General features: G+C 41.3%; 1 long non-coding RNA gene across 1 annotated transcript in view; it reads left to right on the forward strand.

The window, feature by feature from the left end:
• The window catches only part of LOC135709898 (uncharacterized), a 248,361-nt gene extending 228,444 nt beyond the window's left edge, over nt 1–19,917 (forward strand). Inside the window, exon 4 of the long non-coding RNA XR_010518380.1 lies at nt 19,869–19,917. This is a non-coding gene — a long non-coding RNA (uncharacterized LOC135709898). The remainder of the gene's footprint in view (nt 1–19,868) is intronic.
• The last annotated feature ends 385 nt before the right edge of the window (nt 19,918–20,302 follow it).

The raw sequence follows: 20,302 nt of genomic DNA on the forward strand, positions 1-20,302 counted from the left end.
ATTTATATGGAAATTTCTTACTCTTAACCTATTTGATGTTGTCAGTCGTATCGCACAATCTTTCACGTTAAGCATTTAGATGAATAATCTATATCTTCTCTACATTGCGTACTTAGCGTTGTAAAAAATGGTGTAATGATGGATGATTAATTCTAGAATACTCAATTACAGGTAAACCTCGATATAATGTAACTGTCACTTTTGACTTCCATCGTCAATATCTCACTAATAACAATTGAATCATACAAAATAATATTACCAATAGATGTTTGATTATCTCATCTGTCCGATGGTGCTATTAATTTGCTTGTTTGAATGATCGTTTACGAAAAATCAGCGATGGATGTCAAAAGTTACAGTTACGTTATATCGAGGTATACCTGTATTTGGATGAATATATAATTTCCATGATAACTAAGAATTTTTCTTATTTTTAACAATGGTTTGTTACACATAAACTTTCTCCTATATCTGAATTGTTGTGACATACATCTAGGAGTATTAGAGTGTTCTGCTCTTTGAAAGTTTTTTATTTTTTTCATAAAAGTCATATCTAAATTTATAAAAAAATAACCATAGTTCCAGGGCTGGTAGCGAATCACTTTTTTTATGCCAGTCACTAAACATTTTCTTTTTTTTTAAGGCCTAGTAACTAAAGTTACTTTTTCTTGTAATCAGTAAATAATTAAAAAAAATTAGCGTAGATTTTTTTTTAAGATTGATCATTCTTTGCTTTGTGACGTTTAGTCGTCTTTCTCTATTGACAGGGTGTCTACTCATCTTTCTAAATAAAATTACCTGAGTTTTCCGGAACTTTAACGGATAAATTCTAGGCTTACAATAAGAAAGCTATTTTTTCAATGCGTCAAAAAATATTCTTTTTGTAGATCAAAACAATAATAATTTACCAAGACATGGCCAGGCATGGAAAATCATTTGCATTCATTTCGTGCATTCATTTACATTCATTTGCTCCTCACTTTTTTTATCAACAGAATTCCGCAAAATGATGTATCGAGCTTTTGTAGGTTTTATTATTTGCTAAAAATTCAAACCCGTATCTCTTATGCATGACGAACCAGAGCAAATAGAATCCACTTCTGTTTTTCAGTGAATGTATTTTACATTCACTGAAAAACAGTAACGAGTTCTGCCCGCTCTAATTCGTGATGCATAAGAGATTCATATTTGAGTTACTGCCAAAAGTTGTAGCTAATAACAAAACCTACAAAAGCTCGATACATCATTTTGCGGAATTCTGTTGATGAAAAAAGTTAGGGGCAAATGAATGTAAATGAATGCATGAAATGAATGTAAATGATTTTCCATGCCTGGACATGGCAATCAGTTTAAAAAAAAACAGCTTTACAATCAAATCCGTTGAATGCTGAACCTTGATTGCTACTTAATTTTTCACTTTATAAAGTTAAAAAAAAAAACTTACTTAATTTGAATAAGTCCAAGATCTAAAATTATACAATATTTTGAAGTTTCGCATTCCATGTAACGGGTGGCAACTAAAATTTTGGAATTTTTTCGAGGCCTCTATGCTCAACAACAAACGAGCTCAGAGAGAAATAAGAGTGTGTATGTGTTAGCTCTCTCTCTCTCCTCTTTCTGCTAGTATTTTCTGTTTTGTTTATGCTTGCTCAGTTTTGCTCAAAATACCGTCGAAACAAAAGGTATTTCGCGAGCGCGTTGTACAGTTCTACGAACTGCACAGAAATCTCGGCAAAAAGTATACGGTACAACATTTTAAAAGCGAAAATGTTGCGGCTTCGACTGTTTACCATATCCTAAGTAACAGAGTTATGGAATGGCCACAGGAGAAAATAACACGAGAAACGGTTTAGAAAAACTCACTGAAAAAGAAACGTGTTTATTGCTTTTAGGTTTACAGGTTGGATTGAATGAAATTGGTTTGACAGCTCAGATGGAGCTCACTGCACAGTGGTGCCAATAAAAGGGAGGACAGTAGGTAGCAGTGTTGTACACTTAACACCCTCCTTCAACCATTGCTACCGATCAAGCCGATGCCGATACGATGACGCCGGAAAGCACCAACTGGCAGACCCTTCGTCATAATGTCCGCTGTTTGGTCCTCAGAGCGGAGATATTCAAGACGAATCCGCCCTTCTCGCACAAGGTCCTTCAGGAACTGAAGCTTCACATCCACGTGCTTTAAGCGCCCGAAATCCTTCGAACTCTCCGAAATTCTTATAGTAGACTGATTGTCCTCGAAAAAGGTAGTTGGTTCATCCGAGTCCAAACCGAGATCCTTCAAAAGACGAATCAGCCACATCTGATGACATGCCGCGTTACACAGAGCATTCAGCTCCGCTTCGGTGGACGAAAGCGACACCGTCTTCTGCTTCCGAGTGATCCATCCAATAGTGCACCCTAGCACCTTGAAGAGACAGCCGCTGATTGATCTGCGATCCGATGTATCATTCGCCCAATCCGCATCTGAATACACTTCGAGAACCGCTGCCGCTTCATCTGCTTTGTACACTAGACACAAGTCAAGAGTGCCCTTGATGTACCGAAGTATCCGCTTCAGGTGTACCCAATGGGCATCATTTGGGCAGCTCTGGTACTGGCTAAAGTAGTTGATAGCTGCCGCCAGATCAGGTCTAGTTGTCAACGACGCGTAGGTAAGGCAACCCACTAGCTCCCTGTACGGTTGCGTCGTTCGCTTTTCTTCGGTCCCCTTCTCCAACTTGAGTCGCACTTCTAGTGGAGTGGAGACAGGCTTGCATTCGTCCATGCCAAACCTACGGAGCAGATCTTCCAGAAAACGCCTCTGACTGATCTTCAGAACTTTTCCTTCAACGTCGCGATCGATGCACATTCCGAGGAAACAGCGGATCTCACCGCCGTCGGTCATCTGGAACTCCGATGCTAGACAGCGCTTCACGGCTTCAACAGCTCGCAGAGTCGGTCCAGCAAGGACCACATCGTCAACGTAAATCACAAGAATCACCGTCTCCTTGCCGATCTGCTTCAAGTACAAACACTGGTCGTTCGCACTCCTGGTAAACCCCAGCCGTTCCACTATGAAGCCATGGAACCGGTCGTTCCATGCTTTCGAGGCTTGCTTAAGGCCGTACAGCGACTTGTACAGCCGACACACCAGACCGTCACCATGTTCGAAACCCTCAGGCTGCACCATATATATCTCCTCGTTGAGCTTCCCATTCAGGAAAGCCGTAGCCACGTCCATCTGGTGGACTACCATGTTCTTTTGGTTCGCCAGAGCAAGCACCGTCCGCAGTGTGTCGAGCTTGGCGACGGGCGAGTAAGTTTCCGTGTAGTCGAATCCGAATTTTTGGCTGAAACCCCTCGCCACAAGCCGAGCTTTATAGCGATCGGGTTCACCGTTCAGTCCACGCTTAATCCGGAACACCCACTTGTTTGTCACAGCCGAGCGTCCCGGCGGCAACTTCTCCAAGTGCCAGGTTTTATTCTTCGACAGGGAGTCCATTTCGTCTCTCATGGCAGCTTCCCACTTACTCCAATCGTCCCGCTTCCTAGCCTCAGCAACAGTCGTTGGCAGGTTCTCCACGTAGTTCATTGCGTTGAGGGCGTACCCAGCGTATTCGACCTCAAAGTCGTCGTGCCACGCCGGAGCAGTTCGGTGTCGTTGCGGTCTTCCTTCCGTATTGCCACCAGTTGGCGCTTGGGCCTGTGCCCCCGCCACCGGTTCAGCCGCTGGTTCACTCGCATCTTCTTCTTCCTCGAAGCTTCCGAACTCGTCATCCGAATCGTCAGATGACTCGTCATCCGAATCAGAATCGTCAGACACCGGATCTTCGATCTCCTCCTCGTCATCACTGTCTTCCGGATCATAACGGATCCCCGGAATCTTGACGAAGCCACTGGCACTCGGTTTTCTTCCGTCCGACTCGATCATACCGCCTTCGATACAATCCACGTCGCGCGCGTGAACTATCTTCTTCGTTCTGGGATCCCACACACGGTAGCCATTGTGCGTGTACCCCACGAAGGTCCCCTTCCACGCCTTTGCGTCCAGCTTCTTACGATGCTCCTTCGGTATGTGCACGAACATAGGGCAACCGAACACTCGCAGCTTGCTGACGTTCGGCTTCCGGCCTTCCCAGAGCTCGAACGGTGTCACGTTGGAATCCAGCGCACTCGAAGGACTGCGATTGACTAGGTAAGCCGCTGTCTGGATAGTAAGCCCCCAGAACCGCTTGTCTATCTGGGAATCTTCCAGCATAGACCTCGCCTTCTCGACCAGGGTGCGGTTCATCCGCTCACTCACCCCGTTCTGCTCCGGAGTGTGAGGAACCGTCCACTCAACCTGGATGCCCTTTCCTTTGCAGAACCGATCGAACTCTTTGCTTCTATATTCTCCGCCGTTATCGCAGCGAAGGCGGCACACTCGCTGATCGAACTTCGCGGTCACGTATGCCTCGTACTGCCGAAAACACTCGAAAACTTCGTCCTTCGTCGCGATTAGGAATGTCATCGTAAAATGCGACCAGTCATCAATAAAGGTGACGAAATATCTCACCTCGTCAAGGCCAACCGGCGTCACTGGCCCGCACACGTCGGAGTGTATCAACTCCAGCACTCGCGACGACCGTTTCGTATCGCGCACAACGAACGGCTTTCGGGTCTGCTTCCCGGTTACGCACGGTTCGCACACGACGATTTGCTTGTCCGCACAACCGCTGGTCGGTTTCAGTCCGACGACCATTTCTTCCTTTTTCGCCGCCGTGTCGTTCACCAGTTCTTGCAGCTCCGGTATTTCCGCGGCTTCCGTCTCCACACATTCGAACAGGTCGTGCTCTTCCAGCAGCACCTGCGTGCGGAACTTCCAGGCCATGAAATTACTGCCGTCGAACATGTACACACGCTCGGTTTTTCCTTCGTCCTCCATCGCGAAAACACTTTTCACTTTCACTGGATTGTCCGGAAAAACACTGGGCCCATAACCTAACAGAGTTATGGAATGGCCACAGGAGAAAATAACACGAGAAACGGTTTAGAAAAACTCACTGAAAAAGAAACGTGTTTATTGCTTTTAGGTTTACAGGTTGGATTGAATGAAATTGGTTTGACAGCTCAGATGGAGCTCACTGCACAGTGGTGCCAATGGGGACAGTAGGTAGCAGTGTTGTACACTTAACACTAAGATCCCCAACAACTGCTCGCAAGCAAAGTAGTGGAAGACCAGCCAAAATTATGGACGCAAAAATGTCCGAGAAAGGCATTTCTAAGCCATGGTTCAAGCCCTCTGGTTTGGCAATCAATCAATATGTGTACCAGAACGAATGTTTGAAGAAAATTTTGATCCCGTTTCTACAAAAACATCATGCTGATGGACAATACGTGTTTTAGCCGGATAAAGCGTCATCGCATTACGCCAAAAAAAAACACAATCGTTCCTGAATACCCATTCGATCTCATTTGTACCCAAAAACCAACACCCGACAAATCTGCCTCAGTGTCGCCCAATCGAATATTTCTTCGGGGTTTTGAGCTCCTTGGTGTACAAAAATAACTGGAGAGCCACGAATTGCAAACAGTTGATTGGTAGAATCAAGAGATGCATTCGCAAAGTTGACATGAAGGCCGTCCAACGCTCCTGTTCCGACATCAAACGGAAGCTTCGCCGAACATCCGATTACGGACGGTTTTCAAATGTTCACTAATTTTTTTTCAACAATGGACAATGTAACTTTAATTTCAATAAATCAGATCTTCTTCAAGTATGTTTGTCTTTTTTTGACAGCTTGAGAAAGAAATTCAAAAATTTTAGTTGCCACCCGTTACAAGTTCAAGATATTGAAAATTTTCAAAGTGCCAGAATCAAGGAAAAAAAAATTAATGATTAATTTCAAGTTCGTAATTAATTTTATTAAAGATTAGTCATCTTCAACCCATTAACTTCATAACAATAGTAGGAACTTTGGAGAAGTTCTGAAATGAGAAAAGAAATGCTGAGAAGTCCAGTGAAGCTCCTTAAAATAAACGAAGTTAATACGCTGAAAATATGGCGAACTTACTGGAAATTTTAAGAACCTCAAAGCGGTTATTTTAGTATCCGAAAATTTTCAGAAACTTTTAGACTTTCAGAGAACTTCACAGGTGTCAAACAAACTTGAGAAATATAGAAAACATGAGGGGTATGTGCAAATTTTTAAGACGTTCCAAGTACCTCAGAAAAGCTTTCAGAAATTTCAGATCTTCAGAGCAGTTTCCGCAGCTTTAGTCCAGACTTCTGGAGCAGTTTAAAGATCTATAATCGTAAATTAAGAAATATTCTGAATAGTTCCATGACGTGCTGAAAAAAAAATCGAGAACTCTTAAGATGTTCCGATTCAGGGATGCACAGAGGCTTTCAGAGAAATTATGAAAACTTCAGAAATATTTCAGGAACTTCACAGAAGCGCAAAGAATTTCAGGGAAATTTAAAGGTGTTAACGGGACTTCGATTTTGTCCGAGGAGAACTAAGATCCTATAGAGCTTTAGGGAAGCTTCGGGAACATCAAAACAGATTAGAGAATCAAAGGGCAGTTCAAAAAAAAAAAATGCGTCAAAAATGTCAAGGAATTGTAGAAACCTTTAAAAAGTTTTGAGAAACTCAGAGAATTCCCTGAAACTTCAGCAAAGCTCCAAGTGGATTTCTGGAACGTGATAAAAAATTATATGAACATCCGGCAAACGTGAGAGTATTTTAAGGGTGTTATATCATGGAGATTTCAAGAACTTAAAAAAATGCGAAAATTTAGCTTAATTGATTAAAGATCATCAACGAAGTCCCATTAAGTAAAAAACAATGCGATAACTTTTAGCAAGCTTTAAAGAAATCCAGGGAACTTCTAAAACATTTAGATATTTTTAGATGGTTTCATGATATTCAGCAAAGTTCCGAGTACTTCCCATTAACTTAAGCAAATTTGAAGCGACTTACGGAGTTCCGTGGAATTATGGAGTATTCGAAGAATTCTATGATTGATCCGAAAACGTCAGAAGCGTCAGGGAATTATGAATATATATATCAGAAAATTTGAAGGATTATCAAACAAATTTAGAGAACTTCAGGTAAACATAGATAAGTTTAGGGAACATTAGTGAGCAAATCATTTAATATCCGTATAGATGCGGGTTCTTAAAAAATACTGATAAATTCAGGGCAGCCTAGAGAGCTTTAAGGAAATTCAATAATCGTTTAGGCAGTTTTAATACCACCAGGAAAGTCTAGACTATTTAAAAAAAAATTAAATTAGTGCCAATAATTTACGGGAAGTTTCATGAACTTTAGAAAAATCTTGAGAACTTCAGAGAAAATCATAGAACCATAGAAAATTGCGGGAGCACAAAAGTTCCAGAAATTTAGAAAAACTTTGAAATCTTCACAGAAGTACCGTGATCTTCAGAAACATTTAGCGAGCTTCATGAAAATCTATGGAGCTGAAAAGGAGCGAACTTCAGGAATTTGTATGAACATTAGCAGAATGCGGGAGCATTTGAAAGAAGTTTAGTAATCTTCGAAAATTGGAAGAATTTCAGAAGCAGATCAGTTCCATTAGTTTCAGAAAATAAGTGAAAATTTAAGGCAGTTCCCAGATTTTCAGATAACTTCAGATACGTTAAAAATTTAATTCTTCTCATGAATTAAGAAGTTCAGTGAAGCTTAAACATTTTTAGGATATTTAAATTACATTCAGTGTAGTACAACAAGCTTCATGAACTGCAAAAACCTTAGAGAAGTTTTGAGAATTTCAGAAAAGAACAGAGCACCTCAGAGCAGCTCCGTTAACATGAGAGAAGTCGCATACATTTTAAAGAACTTCAGCAAATTTTTAAACCTTTAGAAGATATCTACGATCGTTAGAAAAATTGAGGAAACTTTAGAAAGTCCTATAAAGTTCAGGGAAGTTTAAGAAGCAAAGCAGTTTTATTAACTTCAGGGCAAATTTGGGAACTTTCAAGTAGTTCTGAAGACCTCAGAATAGTCCATTCTGATTTCCATTGAAATATACCTCAACATTTCGACGAAGCTTCAAATTCAATTTTCTTTTAGTTTTCCTAAGAAATATTTTGAAATTCATCACAATAAGAAACCCTGTGGAAAGATTATCCGAATATTCATTTCTGATTTCTTTTTGACTCTCACACCTTCCCTTGGAATTCTACTCGCATTGAAAGTCAAATTCCTTGGATTTCTTCTCATAATTTACTAGGCAAACTCTTCTGAATTTATTTTCCGAATTCCTTTAAAGATGTTCTGGAGTTATTCTCAGATTTAATTGTAATCCTCCTTTTAGTATTTTCAAAAATATTCCAAGGACTTATATACCGGACTTATGTACTTTTCTACCCTTTGTCTGTACCTTGGGGTCAATTTGACCTCAGACTACTTTAACAGGCTGATACTTTTTGTTATTTGCTATTTTTTTTTTCAATTTGTTCATTATTAGTAAATAGGCTGAATTTATTAAGAGACGACATGGCAAAATTGGAAAAATCGAGTATCTGTCAAAGTCATAGGAAAAGTTATTCCAGTCGAGCAGAAGACCTGTCAAATCGATAAAATGTCACTTCTTTACCCAATTCAGTCTCTTTAATTATTAGGTGCTACCTCAGGAAATATGTAGAACGCGATGTAAATTTCTTGAAATTATTCCCACGTTGTCTATCCTGAGATATTTGAAGTATTCTGACTTTGATGTAAAATTATCCATTTATTGTTTGGCAGTGCTTTTTTATGACCACGTTATTTGTACAGACTCAATCGAATAAACTTTACAGAGCCAGGTTATCATTTGCGTTATACATTATTAATGTTTTAAATCTTAGTGGATAACAATTTTATGAATGGGGAGAGGGACAAGGAGAATTGAAACATGACTTATGATACACAAATTTCACTATTCCTAAAACTCATTCTTTATTCTTTTCAACTTGACATCAGCTCTGTAACTGTAAAATTACAGAAACAAATAAACAGAAAAATAGACACACAAACACACACATACACACGCACAAAATACAAACCAAACACAAGTTATTCAAACTTACAATCAAAGGTTAACATTCAGAAAACATATATGAATTTCATAAACTCCAAATCGCGTCTAGCTAAAATATCCTGAACTGGAACATTAGGTTGTCTACCTCGAGCTCGAAGGGAATCGTACAATTCGGATCTGACTCCACGGTGCTCAGCACGTGGCCAAATAATGTGATCTGCGTCCTGGTAACCTTGTCCACATTCACAGAGATTGCTGTGTCCCAGCCCAACACGAAACAAGTGAGCGTTTAACGAATAGTGATTGGACATGAGGCGAGATATCAGACGAATGAAGTCTCGACCCACATCCAACCCTTTGAACCAAGGATCTTTAAACACCACAGGGATGATCAAACTCCCTTCACTCGTTTTATTTTGTCAGCTGGCGAGCGACTGTTGACGATAAATGAATAAAAATTCGTTGTAGGTCGATCGCAAGTATCGCCTTCCACACCGCCCACCTTTGCAAGCGAGTCCGCTTTCTCATTGCCCGGAATCGAGCAATGAGATGGGACCAAGGAATCAAAAATATCTCCAAATGACAAAATGACAAGCGATCAACGAACCGAATAATAACACTATGTCAGAAGTGGAAAGCAATAATGATATAATCTTCTTCGTTCTTTGTCATGACAAGCAGCCCGTGCGACACAACTCACTCGGGGTGGTAGAAGGAAACGAACAAATTGTTGGCAAGCTGCTTCACGAAGTAAAGCCGAAGATGATACACGTGTGTTAATGGGAATTTTTTTGTTATGTCTTTTCTTGATTCATATCAAGCTATGTCCTCATCCGTGTATATTGCAACAAAGCAGGCAAGCAATATATCATTATCCTTCTACCACTCGGATCGAGCTATGTTACAGAGCGAGTTTGTCATGGTTAGTCGTACCAACCGTTTTGTCTGTATCGTTGGTTGCTTTATGTGTTTGGATTCGCTGGATGGAAACCATGCAAAGGTGATGACAAAAGATCTTAAAGATAAAGCACTTAGAAGCTCTCGTATTTTCATGAGAAAATACGAGGAGTGCTTTACCGTCCTCATGGAGCGAATAGCTTCAACAGAACTGAGACTATCCATAAAAATAATGTAGTGATCTGGTGCAAGTGAGACGATAGTTTCTAGCGTATAATCACAGATAGGTAACATGGGAATCAGAAACGGAGGCATTTAAATTTCAATTGGTAGTGACACCTAACGGTGGAGAGAACGCTTTTTACACTCAAAATTTATTTACACTTATACCACCTTTAACCATTTATACCAGCTTTACTGGTATATACAATTCAAACATACCTAAGATTCATATATTGAAAGGTGTGTACACTTCTGTTGGTGCTTATGTATAGAGTGTCTGTAGGAAAGATGAGAACATCTTATTCTTTTTTAGATTATATGCTTGTTTTGAATTCTTCTCCTTCTTCTTATTCTTGACATTTAAACTTATTGCTTATAGCATATAAGCTTAGTGTTCTAGATGCACTTCCACAGTTATTTATTGAGAGCTTTCAATGCCGGTATCATTTTACATTAGCATAATTGTGTGGCAAGTACAATTATACCGAAGACATCATATCAAGAAGACTGGCAACTCCAGTGTTCACTCGGCTGTCGACAAAAGCAGGCCACTCTCGATGTGTGCTACGCGATCGTCTGTTTACTCGGCAGCAACCATTGTGTGGTCCTCCTCATTGTTCTTCATCAGCAGTTCTTTCGGTCGATGCGTCGTCGACTTTGGAAAGCAACCGTTTCGTGATGAGTGTGTGAGTGCTGACCACGTTTTGCGTCCATTGCTGCAATGGACGCGCTCTGACCCTCGTTGGCGTACAACAATTTGCCATACAATGAAACTACTGGAAGCGGCTCCAGTTCTGATGGAGGAGGCTTTTTGGATAGCGGAAGATAAAGTGTTTATTGTGTTGTACCTTTTGACTATAGCTTTAAGATGTATTGTATAGTAACCATGAACCTTCGGCTCTGTTAAGTTAATTCGGTTGAGCCTTATCAAATAAATTAATGAACAAAAATAAAAAAAAAAGACTGGCAACTTTGCCAGAATCCAGGAGAGGTACAGTAGCGCTGCGCTTATTCTGCCTCTATAGTTTATTAGCTCTATTACCAAAACATACGTAACCAAAACAAACTGCGGTGGATAAAGCTGTTTTGCAGTATGGAGATTTTAGAAAAATCGGTAATTTCTCTTCAAACATTGCTTCTTGGCATGAGCTTTTTTTTTTGTTTAGTAATAGTGACATTATCGAGGGGCGACACATCTAAATCTCAATCCTAGATGCTCGAAAAAGCTAACGCTAGCGAATCACCCTACAGAAAATATTTTAATTTCCTCCAAGCCTCTAATCTGTCTACTATCCATTGTATGCTCAGATCACTTCCTATCCACAGATTTCATCAATGCTTCCTGCAAAAGCAAAGGGTAAGTAAAATGCCACATCGAGCACGATCACGATCACATAAAAAAAAAAACTGTATTTATGCTTTTCTGCTAATTCTAGTACGATTATCATAATTCCGTACACTTTGATATTCAAAAACATATTTGGAATAAAATAATTCAAAGTTTAACGATAGAAAATAGGGGAAATGTCGGACTCAGCACTTCTATCATCATCAGCGGGTATTTATTTGCATCATGTTCCAATGCATTGTTCTGCAAAAAATAAACACTCTAAAGGGCCACCCACATTAGATCCGTTTGCGTTGCGTTGACGTAATATTGGCAGTTAGACAATAGATTTATCTGTCACTTTTCCGCAACGCGTCCAATCCGGATCTAATGTACGTGGGTCTTAAGACTTCATTTACTCCCCTTGCGATAAAAGGGAAAGAAGTGCCGAAGCCGACATTCCCCCTAATTTAAAAATATCCACTGTTTCATTAATCCTGAATTCTCAAAACAATATTCAATACACATGCAGATCGCTCTACCTGTAGGATTTGGAAATATCTTAGGTTGTCAGAGGATATGTCGAAGGCATGGCAGGGAAACTTTTTTTACTCCAATGGCATTTCTCATAGCCGTGTGCATTTGTGTTAAAAAGCAAAACGTCTTCCTTCTTTCACTTTTTATGCGTAAAAACCGTCGTCCAGAAAAAACGAAATGATAATGCATTTCGTCGTAGAAAAAAAACATCGTTCCATTCGAGACGAATGACCCTATTGTTTACGATTTATGAGAGGGAAAGCGAATACGGGAATATGGGCTATAAAATGGTGAGTGACAATCTGGAAGGAGCGATATACCTAGCTCTGGTCCTCACAAGTTCCTACCTCACGCCTCCACGAGTCATATGATCACAAAAGACTGCCAGCTGAAACATGGACACAGACAGGCATGGAAAATCATTTACATTCATTTCATGCATTCATTTACTCATTTGCCTCTAACTTTTTTCATGAACAGCATTCCGCAAAATAATGTGCAGATTTTTTGTAGGTTGTGTTATTAGCTACAACTTTTGCCCATTACTCAAATCTGTATCTCTTATGCATCACGAACTAGTGCGAGCAGAACTTGCTACTGTTTTTCAGTGAATGTAAAATACATTCACTGAAAAACACTAGTGGCTTCTGTTCGCTCTGGTACGTCATGCATAAGAGATACGGATTTGAGTTGTTATCAAAAGTGGTAGCTAATAACAAAGCCTACAAAAACTCCATACATCATTTTGCGGAATTTTGTTGATAAAAAAATTAGGGACAAATGAATGTAAATGAATGCAAATGATTTTCCATGTCTGGCCACAGCTGGTTGACGTAGCCTGGGCAATGTTGTCAATCCGACAATAGCAGAGTGAGGAGATGCGACGCGAACACTGGCGCGGTATCCATAGCACGGTGATAGAGGAAATGCTTCGCCAACCCGAGCGTCTGTTCATTATGGAGGTGCGGCTCAAACAGCGTCTGACTGGCATCCAGCGGCTGAATAAGAAATGCTCTTCCCCGGAAGCTACACCTAAGATGTTAGCCCCATCACGGCGGATAGGAGACCTTAAGCCAACCACCTACTGTCTCTGAAACCTTTACAATTGTTACAGAAACCAACAGAGAAAGACATCGAACTGATAAAACGGCAACGACTTTTAGCGCAAAACAACGGACACGAATTGGATCATGGAATGTATTGACGTTAGCCCAGCAGGGTAAACTGGCACAACTTGCTAACGAGGCGCGACGCATGAAGCTAAAAATCCTGGGACTGAGTGAAGTTCGTTGGCCAAACTTTGGAGAACACAAACTGCCGTCAGGACAGGTACTACTATACTCTCGTATTCGAGGTGAAAACGCTCCCCGCTATCGTGGAGTTGGTCTCCTACTTAGCGTCATCAAGTGGGAGTCTGTTTTGCCAGATTTAGAACACGGGTTCGTAACCTTACCATAATCCAATGTTATGCGCCAACCGATGCTGCCGAGCTACAGGACAAGGAGAATTTTTACAGTCAACTGAATGCCGTCGTGGATAAGGTTCCAAAGGGTGACATCAAGATCTACACTGGCGACTTCAATTAAAAGATCGGCTCCGACAACACGGACTATGAGCGTGTCATGGGACGCCATGGTCTCGGAGAAAAGAGCGAGAACGGTGAGCTGTTTGCAGAATTTTGTGGCAATAACGACATGGTGATCGGGGGCTCGCTCTTTCCTCATCGCCCAGTGCACAAAGTCACGTGGTTTTCCCGTGATGGACATACCGAAAATCAGATCGACCACATCTGCATCAGCCGGAAATGGAAGTTAGAGCCTTCTTGATGTCCGGAATAAACGCAGCGCCTACATCGCGTCTGACCATCATCTTCTAATCGGCGAAATCCGCCTACGCATGGCGCGGATCCAGCGACGGGCGGCGGTTTAACACACGCCGACTTGAAGATCCAGCGGTTGAAGAACTTGATACTCGATCTGCGGACGTTCCAGAAGGTGGCAGCGTAGAAGAACAATGGACGGCCATCAAGAATGCCTTTATAGAAACAAGCGAGAACACCTTGGGTGAGCTGCGCACCCAGAGGAAAAGATCACACATGAAACCTGGTGGAAGATTGAGGAGCGTAGAGAAACAAAAGCCGCGATAGAGCAGGCGCGAACCAGAGGAGCCAAGAACGAAGCCCGTCAACGGTACTCGGCTCTAGATAAGGAAGTCAAGCGCTCTTGCAGACGGGACAAGCGAGCGTGGGTGAACTCTCTGACCGACGAAGGGGAGAAAGCCGCAAACACTGGCGATATACGCCTCCTCTACGATATCTCACGACGCCTGAGTGGAGCAAGGATGAACCCGAGGATGCCAGTGAAGGACACGACTGGACAATTGCTTACCGACCCCACTGTTGAGCACTTCGAACAACTTCTTCATGTTTCGACGGCCAACCAGCCATCAACAACCTGGCATGATCCGCCTAGGGTGCGGTGCATCACTCGCGTCAATGCCGAGGCCCCATCACTGCAAGAGATTAAAGCAGCTATCCGAAGCATTAAATCCAACAAGGCTCCAGGAGTCGATCGCATATCAGCAGAGATGCTCAAAGCTGACACCATGCTATCCGCACAAATGTTGCATCAACTATTCTGTAATATATGGGACACCGCGACTTTTCCGGCCGACTGGATGCAGGACATCTTAGTGAAGGTCCCAAAGAAAGGGGGTCTGACTGTGCGCGACAATTGGCGAGGCATCATGTTACTGTGTATTGTTCTCAAAGTTCTGTGTAAAGTTATCCTGAATTGGATACAAGAGAAGATCGACGCGACTCTCCGACAGCAGCAGGCGGGATTCCGTGCCGGAAGATCTTGTGTGGACCATATTGTCACGCTCCGCATCATCCTGGAGCAGGTCAATGAATTCCAAGAGTCCCTTTATTTAGTATTCATTGACTACAAAAAAGCTTTCGACCGTCTCAATCACGAGAATCTGTGGGGCGCCCTGAGACGGAAGGGAGTCCCGGATAAAATCGTCAACCTCATCGAAGCGCAGTATGAGGCTTTTACGTGCAGAGTTCTGCATAACGGAGCCTTGTCCGACCCTATCCGGGTAGTCGTTGTTGTGAGACAAGGATGTATACTATCATCGCTGCTGTTTCTCATCGTAATCGACGAGATCATGGTAGGTGCAATTGACCGTGTACCGAACCGTGGGCTGCTTTGGCAGCCTATCACCACGGAGCATCTCAACGACTTCGATTTGGCTGATGATGTTGCTCTACTAGCACAACGGCGCTCTGATATGCAGAGTAAGCTCAATGACCTAGCCGAACGCTCCTCTACGGCAGGTCTCACCATCAACGTCAACAAGACTAAATCGTTGGATATCAACACCGGCAACCCTTGCAACTTTACGGTAGCGGGGCAAGCAGTGGAGAAGGTCGAAAGTTTCCAATATATTTGCAGCCAAATAGCGTCGGACGGTGGGACCAAGAGCGACATAGGTGCACGAATCAAGAAGGCTAGGCTCATTTCGTGCTCCATCGGAATGATCTGTAACATGCCTGATTTTGATTGCACTTGCACATGCACATCCTTCTTAGCACACAATGGATCCTCCTATTCCGGTTATTTAAAAACACATATGACGTATATGACTTTAACAACTATCGAACACAGGATATGGTGGCAACACGTGACATGGGTGGAAACTGTTACGGGAAATTCTAACCGGAAATTCAATACGAAGCAAAAACAAGACATCTAAAGAGAAAATCAACCACTCTTGAGCAGAGCCTACTGCGACCTGTGAAAAAAATAAACATCGTCTCCAAATTTGGACAAAATTTCACTTTTGCATTTCTTCTCGATCACGTGGAATGACGCATTTATTAAGTTTCTATTTTTTGACGTAGGACTACGTCTTTGATTTCTATATGGGGCTACACTTTGTGAAAACTGAAAATAGAACATGTAACAAATTAAGAAAGATTTTGAACGTTAATAACTCAGCTGCCCCTGGTCCAATTTCAATAATTTTATCACCAATCGATCAGAAATATGGCTACGCATCGATAACAATGCTTCCAAATGTTAATTTTCAACAAGAAACTATTGAAAAACTGGTAAATGTCCAGCATTGTCTAAAACCGTCGAATTAACTAACAAATCCACCAATTACCTACATGCATATGCTGCTTCCCCAGCACAGTCGTCAGAGAGTAGTAAGTAGACGAAACAAGTTGAAGTGGCATTCGCCTCCGATCCTCGGGCGCGTGCGAATAGGGAGGATGGAATTGCGTAATATTTTGCACACTCATCGACATACTCAGAACCACACGCTCCCAACGACCACACCACTGTGTGGTGGTGTTCGGTCGTCGAAATTAGTAGCAGCACTAGCAGCAGGAGCAGTGTTTTCGGCGTGTGGCGTTGAAAATGGTTCTCTAGTTACAACGAAAGGCTACCAGCAAGCAGCGAGCTGCAGAGCCCACATAAGCAACCATCAAAGGAGGAAGAAGCTGCACCGCTATGCTATGGATCGAAATCAGTAACTCTTCGTGAGTCGCTGTGGGTCGGTCATCTATGCCAAGCGTGTCACCCTTGCTCCAAACGACATACAGCTCGACAGCCTCATCCGTGTTTAACACCCAGCTCTGCATTACTCAACCATCACTACAAAACGGTCCTTTTCAGGGCCACCAAAAATTTGTTAAAGAGTATTATTTGGACATTGGTCAAGGTCATCAGTTCCCGCAAGCAGCTAGCTATCAAGGCTGAACCTGTCTATAGAAGGTGTGGAATTGTAGGTCTGAATATATTGGTGCAATTAGTTTTTCCTCGGCTTTCATTCCGCACCATTCGTTTCTTTCGTTTAATCAATCACCCTTGTAGTGACGTCGAAAAGATTGTTTCAATCGGCGCTTACATCTGAAATTTAATGTGGATTATAGAATTTTTTGTTTGTTACCAAAATTTATGAATGGTTTGCCACTAAATGTTGAGATAATTTATTGATTATTGAATTATCACACTGTATACCATGAAAAAGCAGCCTGTTTGTGAGTTTTTGCCTGTTTTCAAGTAAGGAATTATCATAAAAAAAACAAATCGCCAGCTGGTATTTCGGATACTTTACAAATAAATAAAATCAAACAAAATCATCATGCAGAACTAGCTAGGATTTGTTTTACTTCATATTTCACAAAATTGCTTTCGAGTGTTAAGACATCGTCTCCCGCAAAGTTTACATTTTTCCCTCTACCAACACATACATCAGGGCTAGATAGATCTCCACAGGATCTATAGAATCCACGCAATTTAAAAAAAACCAAAATGCACAGCATTACGAAAAGAGGTCAGGTTTCGACCAATAGCAGATATATTTTAATTCTAAACAAGCCAAACGATTGGAAATGTATCTACCAATCTGCTAAAATGAACACTCAGTTAATTTTCAATAGGTCACTATTGAAAAATACCAAATGTCCAACTGTTGCAATGGTGATCAAAATTATCACCGAATGTCTGAAAACAGCGCATTCCCTAACACAGACTTAAAAATCGAATTCGATGCGGTCCCACTGAACGGTGCTCATTCAATCACCGTAATTGGTGGACTCCAGTCCAGCAGCAGCAGTAGTAGCAGCAGCAGTAGCAGCATCAGGAGTGCTTTCAACAACCACAACGAAAGGCTGCCGGCAAGCACCGAGCTGCAGAGCTCATATGAGCAACCATAGAGAAGGAGGAAGAAGTCCCACCGGTAGGCTAGGATCGGAATCAGTAGCTCGTCGTGCTCAGCTCAGCATTACTCAACCATCACTACAAAATGGTCTACCACCATAAATTTGTTAAGAGTCTTATTTGGACATTTGTCAAGGTCATCACTTCCCGCAAGGCTGAACCTGGTATCTATAGAAGGTGTGGAATTGTAGGCCCGAATGTATTGGTGAGATTAATCTCGTCCGACCATTTTCCAGAACACGCTGGTAGGAAGTGTTAAAAATACATATAGAATTTGAGAGAAGTGGGAATAATTCACTTTGGGTGTATATTCAGTCCCCAGAAAGCCAATAAAATCAAATTTGTGAGAAAATTAGCTCTCACGAGTTCAATCTCTTGAAGTCCCTCCTTTTTTACATATTCTGCACAAACGATACTTTCCGCCCCGCCCCATTCATATAATTCGGAAGGAAATCCTGTGAGGGATGAATTAAATACACTTCAATACCAAAATGCACAAAACTTAAAAATTCATAAATAACAAAAAATTCAAAATACACCTTTTAAAGTCGGATAGATGAATCGAAAATACTCAAGTTGTCAGTCCCTTGGATTCTCTTCATCAACTTTCTCTGTGAAATAAATACTACAAATTTGATAGGCTTACAAATAAAAAACGGAAAGAGTTAAGATAATTGATGATTGATCAATTAAAAGAACTAAATGTTCACATTTGTTCCGTCCACTAGCGGTCCTACGTCAAGCTTCCGTTCGTGCCCCTAGGCACAGACCCTTCTACTTTTTTAATAAAAGTTCAATCTTTTGGAGTATGGAAAAGGGATGTAAGGTCGCCCTAACTGCCCCTAATTTGGGCCCATAAAATCGACTAAATTTGCAATAGTGACCAAAAATATCCATTGACCTTATTTAAGAAAAAGATTAACCTCCCGAAAAAAATTATTTGATTTTTTTACAAATTTAGGACTACATTTTTATTTTTCTATCCTATTTGGCATGGAATTGCTCTAATGTCTGATCGCAGCTCAATCAGGGCTGAAAGCCAGCGAAGTAAATTTCTACATGCATAATTTTGAAGTTAGGATAACTATCTTCCTATAAGTAGAATCCATCTTATCTTCTCTCTCGAAACCATTTGAAGCGATTTGTCACAAAACAAATTACACTTGAGAACCGAGCTTTAATTTCGTAATCCGCTTTCCAGTTAAAAAAAAACATCTCCTAGAGTTTTTCACCTCATCCTTCCGAGCACCGGATGAGAAAAACATTGTCGCATGAGAAAAAAATTCTGCAAATCTGATTGGGACTGTCCAAGACAAGCCAATAGCAAACATGACGAGGACGATGAACGAAAAGGACGCAATCAACAGTGTAACAAATGACACCCACTTTAGCATTTAACGCTGGGACGATGTTGGGATTCCTAGTCTTCAACATCTTAAAAACAACCAACGTCCAGGAAACAGATGAGGTCCTTCATCGACAATAGTGGAACATCATTATCAACAAAATCATAACCATTTGATTAATGACCAATTATGCTCTGGAAAGGTCGAGAAAATCTCCTAAACTGAAATGAAACGAACTCACTACCTACGGCATGGAATGCTCTACAAACACGTCACTTTACTCGAACGTCTATCGGAAGACCCTCGTCGGTCCCATGATTCATGTACGCCTTTCCGACAAAGGACCTAATGCGAATGGAGGATAAAGAAGCTTCAACATCTGAGATCGGCAACAGAATGTTGCTTTTGGTCTATGTACAGTACTACATGCATATTTGTGCTTTCTTTTCCACTTTGTTTTCCATCCCGTACTTTTCGCCATCGATTTTCATCTTGTAATTGAAATAATGGTGTTTCTTATCATTCGTTTCCCTTCCCTGACTCCGAGGTTTTCCCCCCTCTTGTGTAAGTTGTGTAACAGCTGTCAATTCGAATTTGTATTGATTTCAGGAACTTTTTTTTTGCGCACTCCCATGTGACCCTTATTTATCACTTTTTGGTTGTTTCTGTCCTAAGAAAAAAAAAAACGAAAAGTTTCAATTTGATTGTACATAAAAATGAACTGGCTATCTGTCTGTCTGTATGTATGTCTGTTTTAAGCTGTTGTTTGACTATTCTTTAATGTGAGTCTTGTTTTTGCAGGAAATTCGTCAGAGCAGTGATGGAACAGTGACTCACAGGATAGTGGAAGGTGAGTGGTTTTCGGTTTAAATGTACGAGTGAGATGACAACTATTCTTGAAATAGAGACGACCCAGCTTAAGGCTGAAAGTCTCTTTAATAGAGTAACAAAAATCAAAAATAGCTATTCATGGATAATCTATAGGATGATAATTAAAACTGTTTGATTCACAATTGAGTTTGATTTATGACTGATGTTTATAGTATTGTCTGTTAAGCAAGTTATTTTCTTGAGAGTACCTATACAGTTTGCAGCTAATTTAAAAAAATGATGCTACTAAAAGTGGTGAAACAGAAACGACCATTTTACCAGAAATCGTCTGTCTTTTATCCTTGAGAAGAAGTGAACGATAACTGAATAACCGCGCACCAAATGGCAGCTCTCCGAGCTCTATT

Source organism: Ochlerotatus camptorhynchus, unplaced genomic scaffold, assembly GCF_037179485.1.
Source record: "Ochlerotatus camptorhynchus isolate MF236.1 unplaced genomic scaffold, CSIRO-AGI_Acam_v1.1 ptg000367l, whole genome shotgun sequence".
In the NCBI taxonomy this organism is placed as follows: Eukaryota; Metazoa; Arthropoda; class Insecta; order Diptera; family Culicidae; genus Ochlerotatus; species Ochlerotatus camptorhynchus.